The 8,131-nt window shown below is 29.1% G+C and overlaps 1 pseudogene; it reads right to left on the bottom strand.

Moving 5' to 3' along the window:
* Nucleotides 1–638: 638 nt before the first annotated feature.
* Nucleotides 639–2,728, bottom strand: LOC105617122 (annotated as a pseudogene).
* Nucleotides 2,729–8,131: the final 5,403 nt, after the last annotated feature.

Genomic DNA, 8,131 nt, shown 5'->3' with positions numbered 1-8,131 from the left:
GATTTGAGATACAGTCACAAAAATTTTTCATTTTTTTCAGAAATAATTAGCAATAGAAATTGAAAAGTACATTTCAGCATTTTAATTATGAGTAAATGATAAGATTCTATATACAATCTTTATTATTCAAACCACATAAAAACGATATATATTCGTCAAAATCAAATTTCACTTTTTGCTACAATTATACATAAAATAACAGTAATATATCAATATATTAATTTTCCAATATTATATAAATCAGAGACTAAAAACCGATATTCTATAGTGCTATACGCAAAACCGAGATCCAAATATCAGTATTGGATGATAAGTATTCAACAGGAATTTTCATAATACCAGTATACGCATAATTTTTCGATAATACCAAAGTATTATATCATATATATATTATATAATATATGTAATGTATATAATATATGTAATATATGAAAATGTTAAATTAAAAAAATTTTTTGAGTATTCTGAGCACTCTATTTATGTATCCCTTACGTGATTTTAAGTACACTCGCCCCAACCGAACCACTCATGATTTCTGTTTCGCGCTAAAATATGTTGAATGCACAAGCTGCATGAACTGCTTCAGCTCGAGAGATGACTTCATGCGGTCTCATGAACCGGAGGCATTAAAACGTTTTTTATTTCTTGCCTGCACGCCTAAACCTTAGAGAGTTGACAAATTCGTTGACAAAAAGACTATCGCCTGATTCATATTGGCTTAATGGAAGATCGTATGGGAAATATTGGAATGTCTGTATCTTCTTCTCATAGGAAAAGTGTCCCCCAATCCCAATAGGAAATGTTGTTACAGTCTAAATACAAACGAGTTTGAAGTATAATAGTTAATATTAATAGAACTAAAATACACATCTTAAACATAACTCCATAATATACATTCTTTAATTTGATATGTCAGAAATTAAATAATAATATAGTGCCTACGATAAATTTTGATATGAATACGACGCCGGCCTTGTAGTTCCCTATACTATAACCATATTGTTTGCTTGATCCCCATGCAGCTTTGCTCAGATTTGCACTGGTAAGCAAAAACCAGGGAATTTTTTTCGAATCGGGAGAAATTCTTGTGTAGTATTTAATATTAGGCATCGCACGATCTCGTCCTGTTCGCGTAGCTTTCCATTGACTATAAAAATTAAGAAATAAATATAAAATTTTATCTGTAGAAAAAATGGATTACTTCTAAGATATAAAAACATAAGCGTAAATACTGAAATAAAATAAAAATAAATAATTGTAACTTACTATAAATATGATTCTAGCCACTGTTGTTTAAAATGATTTTCTGCACTGTACAACAAGGGGGTACTTAAAACTCGAAAATCAAAGCTTTGCTTATAATTCGCTATTGACGGATAAATAAACTGAAAATGTGGAGGATTCTTTGAATCTTTAGAAGTTTCCTTCGACATACACCAAATTATGTCTTGTAACAACCCACTTTCGAACTTTGAACGAAAGCAGCCTACACCGGAACTCAGTGCTACTATAGGCCACTGTGCATCTGACGGCAGCGTGGCAAAGCGCGATAGAACGTATGCTAATTTCCTCTGTCCCCAAAAGTCGGCTTCGTCAGCTTCGTGAATTCCGGGAATAGAAGCAACGAGAAACACATTTATATCAGAAAAATCCGTCATCTGCACTGCACGTATCCACTGCGTCAAAGCCGGTTGTTCATATTTACTCAGATTTCGCACAAGATCCTTTTTAAAATCCGTTGGAGATTCCCCATCATCAGGATTTGCGGATTCTGACAGGGCAGATGAGGCGAGATCCATAATCTAATCAGGACATAATAAAAAGATGTTTATAGACAAAGCTCATACGACAACAAGAAATATCTATGCGTATTTAACGAAGCCTTGTGTCCTGTTTTTTCAAACATCAGAATATAGGCAGCAGTAGAGACAACCACCCTAATCTCATTACTATATTGCAGGATCGTGATGTTCGTATGATGGCTCGAGAACTCGTCTTTATCTACCTTTATTATAGTAATGTTTTTACTTAATTCCTCATGACATGGACATACTCTATGTTTGTACAGAATTGTCATGTCAGTACGTTGACCAGCTAACATATATTGCAAATATAATCACCCGACATCTGTGGTAAAAATTAAATGAAGACTATTAACAATTTCTCCAAGACTACAGTCGAGAATCTCAGAAAAAGTTATGGAGAATTGTTGATTATAAGTTTCTTCGGAATTTTCGACTCTAGTAAAAAATAAATGATAAGGTGCTGAAGAAGCATATTTCGTTGCAAACCTTCCTGGTTCCACAATCATTATTGCGTACCCAATTTGTTTCATTATCTGAATAGCCATTTTTCTAGCTTTCTTTCTTAACTTTAGAATCAAAAACTTGATACGTATGCATGAAATATTTCATTCCAGATGTTATTGAATATAAATCTTTTTCACTGTTTTTTAAACTGCTTCGAGAATCGCCGATATTTTGTTGATTGTTTGTGAAATCATTGCTTTCTGTGCTCATCTGTTTCATTTTTTCTATATCGGAAGTGCTACCTTCTGGTGCCTCCCGACTTTTCTTTTTTGTCTAATAAAAAATTTATATTTATTGCATTTATTTTTTACAATTTAAAGTTCATGAACTCATTCTTCATTATACTAACCTTGTCACGTTTCAAACTCTCATTCTTCGTCAGTCAAAACTATAGAAAGTGTCTGAGCTCCTTCGTCCATTTGCTTAAATTTATCTTGTTTCTCCTGATTTTTTGTCTTTTTATTTACTGATTTTTATGTCTTTTTTTTCTTCACATCTTCGTTACTTTATTGCAATTGAAAAAAATTGTGTTTTAATAAATTAACTACCAAGTATCATGACTATCACACAATTTATCTCGAAAGAATCCTCGAAAGAATTAAGTTGTTCCAGATTTCCAAATGCAATCTGAAAGACGACTGAGTAAATAATATCTAGTATATTTCAATAAAATATCTGTATATAAATAAGATCGGGATGGTATTGCTTTTAGTAGTAATAACAACAACAAAGGAAAAATATAAGAATCGATAAGATTTACACACAAAGCGTTATCATTTTCTATCATAATATATTGTCTTACTTTTGATTATTAAATAAAAATTTTATCGTTTTCTATCATTTTTTTTATTTCTTAGTGAAAATGAATTCACAATCGTTGATATATGTATATGATAAAATATTCTTGTAGTAATTTATTATTCTCTATCTTCTTGTTGATATTTCTGCAGAATAAATAATTTGTATATAATTACGAAAAAAATTCTAGTAGGAATTTGCCGATTGTTATTTAATATTGTTTTATAATAATATTGTCATCATATGTAATATACAAATTGTTCATTTTTTTATAATATTGAATTATAACATTGGAAAATTATATAATTGCGAGTGCTAGTTAAATCCTAAAATTCTGGAGTGTTATATCGAATTAAATATTAAATAATAATAACGTTCAAAATGACTATTTTTAATTTTAAATCACTTGGGAATGCATAAATACTTATTGTTTCATTGATAAATTCTACTTTGAATCAACGAGATCCGGTAATTTTTAATGTTAATATGTATAAATATACACAAATGTTTATAAACATGTATAATCATATATGAAATATGTCCATACATATTCATATATCCCTCTTTCTTTTGTAAAATTATTTTTTAGTATAACAGAATAGTAGTAATGTGAAAACATAAAAAATAATTAAAGGGACAATTTTAGCATTGTTTATTTTAGAAAAAAACAAGTTTGGAAAAATGTTAAGAAAATTGCTCATACACAATTATGCATAATTTTATATATAATTATGTAAATAATTTTTTTACATTTCTTCAAACTTGATTTTTTTCTAAAATAAATAGTGTGAAAATTATCCATTTTTAACGTTTTCATATTACTATTGTCATTTCTATTACATTAAAAAATAATTTTACAGAAGAAAGAAGGATATATAAACATGGACATATTCCATATAAAATTATGTGTGTTTATGAATATATTTATGTATGTTTATTCATATTTATATATATTCATTTATAAAAATTTTTTTACCGAGAACATCTAAAAGAGCGATTTTCAATTTATCAACCGATGGAAATCTTTTAGTGCAGAATGTTGGTATAATGGTTTGATCTCTAATAAGATGTAATTAACTCCAAGTTTGCTTTTTTAAGTACATTATTATCCAGATAACAAATTGATGTTATTTATTAGCTGTGTTTATTAAATTATTATCCAGATAATTTTAATAAACACAGGACTTCATGAATATTATTGCCACCTTGTATCTTACAATCAGTAATGAAAATAAATAATGAAGATTATATAATGCACGAATTTCGCGATTTTCCCCATCACCAGCTAGGATTTATACGTTTCGAAATGGGATTTCTTTAAATTTCTTTACATCCTACTGGGGGGAGAGAATAAGCGTGTTTTTTTTAATCCTCTAGATGTTATCTAATTATAAGATATCCGTAAGATATCATACATATTAAACACATTAAACACTTGTATGTGCGTTTGCTAGATATTTATCGAATATGAGGCTATCTTAAAATATGTACGTTATGGTGATTACGATGTTCCAAATTATTTGTATTATATCTACTAAATAAATTAAGTGTATTATGATTGTTCCTGTTTTGTCCTTCTCCAATTTATTACCATTTTCAATTATTGTCTAAACAATCATTATACGTAAAATAAAGTATCTCTGATATTTCAATCATATTATTCTGCTGCCTATCAATTATTTCTCCACTAAAATTAACAATTATTAATCAAATGAATTACATGTAATGACATAATCAATAATGATATAATTATTAATTACGTACAATGGAAAAATACAAACAATTACAATGTTCTGACATTTCATCCAAATAAATCGGTTTTATAACTTCAGTTTCATCGAAATAATTCGATTTGCAATTAAATTTTTCTGGTAAAGATTTCTCTATAAAAAGATAATATTTTTTTTCTGCAAATAAATACGCTTATTGTTCTAAAATTCAGAATCTTTCTCTCTTGAGAAAATATATCTAGAATATAATTAATAGGAAATAAAAATCTTTTAACATCTGTAATCATCATAGAATTCATTGTCAAAATAAGACTGAATATTATGAGTGAAATAACTTACAAATCTGATTTTGATAATATAAATTTAATTATGGATTTCTTTGTTTCTTTTAAATAACAAGAAAACAATAAACGTATGTGATTCTGCAAAACATTACTTACTCTAAAATTCTACTAACATACGGATATTCCTATATATACATTTTTATTGAAGTGATAAACAGTATGCGATATCTGCAACTTCTTTGAAGTTGAACTTTGTAATCATGATTCAGTACTTCAGATAAAGTCGCTATATTCTTTATAATTGATGTATCAGATATATACGAGTAATTATTTACAAATAAAATGTAATTAATAATTAATTTCAATTGTTATGTTTAAACCCTTGAAAAATTGATCGGAGAGCTAATGAAGGAAATTGGAGAGGATATGGAAGAACGGTTAAATTCTGTCTCGCAGATATACGCACAGAGGCAAATACTCGAGAGTCGAACGTTTTTTATGGAATAATGCCTGGAATATGGTCAACGTCCCGAAGGAACGCTATAACACCTTTCCTATGAACAGTGCGAACGTTGGTTCTTCTTTTGGATCAAGGAACTTAATTCCTTTGATCCACGTGGAGCTGGATCACGTGCAAATTCAGATAATGAAGAAGAGATACGAGATATCTTAAAATAAATATATTATTAAGTAAGGATATTCATTTTAAAATAAAATAATAAATTTATTTATAAAGTAGAAAAAATAAACTAAAGGTTACAAATAAGTGACATGAGCTGTCGGTATTATTGTACCTATAATTAAGCTTGTATAATTAAGCTTGTAAGTATGGTGTAAATATATGTATAACGTAGATTACATGAACACCTGTAATAATGAAATAAAAAAAAAGGATATAATTAATGTGTATGCGTGTGTGCGTATCTCTCGAACCGCACGATTCACTTGATTTAACGAACCTTCTCGACTATTAAAAGGTAAAAAATGTAAAAATCAATATCTTCCACCTGAATTATCAAAATTCACAAGCATCATAATGATCGAAAATAATGACAACACAATATGTAAATAATGCCCGACAAAAGATTCATTATTCCCGTCAAAGCACACCATTCGGCCAATTTATCGAATCTATTGAAAGTTACAAAAAAATAAATGAATAAAAAATATGTATTTTACGGAAATTCTTTGCAATTTGTTGAGCGATATCCAGAAATATTCTTCAAGAAATAATCTAACACTCCGCAAAGGAATGAATTTCTTCTCTCTTTCACGAAAATAAAGAATGGAGATACTCTGTATGTGAGAATGAGTAATAATCGAAGAAAATCGTTCGCATCACGAGTTGTTCTGGAGACATGATAGTGTCTCGACATTAAGCCAAATACAGCTTATAATAAGAAAGACGCGAGACATTGCCGTGCTCCTTTAAGTCTCATCTACAATAGTCGCACAAGCAGTCAATGTCGTAGGAATACTGTTTCTAGTTGTATGGTTATCAACGACTAGGTGCGTTCCGTTTCTTGCATGAAGCGCATGAGTATTTAGTGCATGGCATGGAGTACAAGATACATTCCGTTTCTCCAATGCGGTTTTAGTAACAGAACGGATTCACAGTGAATTTACGCAGTGAACATGACAATTTAAAATTGATTGAATTACAAATGCATTCAGTAATTACTGTTACATCTTCTTTTTTAACAAGAAGAATATTTATATTTTTCGAGCAACACTTACAATCTTATTCTGCAGGAAAAGAAAATAAAACATATTACCAAAATATCTAAAAAGGATGTTTAATACCTATTTCTAAAATATTAAAAATTTAACAAAAATTTTACAGATTATTCTTACATAAGTTCAGACACTTATAACAAAATCCGAAATCGATTCACTGTGAAGCAATTTGAAATTATAAGAGAGAAATTATAATTATTAAAATATAAAGATTTTAAGGTTAGATTTGAAATACTGTCAAAAATTTTTCATTTTTTTCAGAAATAATTAGCAATAGAAATTTAGAAGTACATTTCTGCATTATAGAATAAATGATAAGATTCTGTATACAATCTTTATTATTCAAACCACATGAAAACAGCACATATTCGTCAAAATCTAATTTCAGGAATTTTTTGCTACAATTATACATAAAAGCGGTAATATGTCAATATATTAATTTTCCAGTATTATATAAATCAGGGACTAAAAATCGATATTCTATAACGCTATACGCAAAACCGAGATCCAAATATTAGTATTGGACGATAAGTACTAGTATTCAACAGGAATTTTCATAATACCATAATATACGCATAATTTTTCGGTAATATCAAAGTATTATATCATATATATATTATATAATATATGTAATATATGAAATGTTAAATTAAAAAAATTTTTTGAGTATTCTGAGCACTCTACTTATGTATCCCTTACGTGATTTTGAGTACACTCGCCCCAGTCAAACCACCTATGATTTCAGTTTCGCGTTAAAATATGTTGAATGCATTAAAATATGTTGAACTGCCTCAGCTAGAGAGATGAAGCACTACATGCGGTCTCATGCACCGGAAGAAGCGGGGTCAATTGGCGATAGGTTGAATCATGCATGCAGGAAGTGCATGAAGAGAAACGGAACGAACTTCTATGTTTCTATGCGCATCATGCAAGAAATGGAATTCTAAAAACAGTACTCCTACGATATTAGCTGCGTTCAGGACTCAACAATTGTAAGTAAGCGTTCCCTGTTGGATGCCTTCCAATAGGAAACACACATGACACGGTGTGACATCATTACACCTTTATTGTTCAGAGAATGGAACTCGTTATTTGTAACGAAGTTATAATTATTTTTTTGATAACTTTACATACTGATAATTGCGTTACTTTTTTCTTTGGTAATTGTAATGATAACAAAGTTACATTTTTTTGGTAACGGTAATTTTGCAATTTCTTTTATTGTTACTTTGCACACGATTAGACATGATACGACACAAGCCATTCACACTGT

The sequence above is a fragment of the Atta cephalotes genome (genome assembly GCF_000143395.1).
Source record: "Atta cephalotes unplaced genomic scaffold scaffold00011, whole genome shotgun sequence".
In the NCBI taxonomy this organism is placed as follows: Eukaryota; Metazoa; Arthropoda; class Insecta; order Hymenoptera; family Formicidae; genus Atta; species Atta cephalotes.
This window is presented reverse-complemented; position numbering and strand designations above follow the sequence as displayed.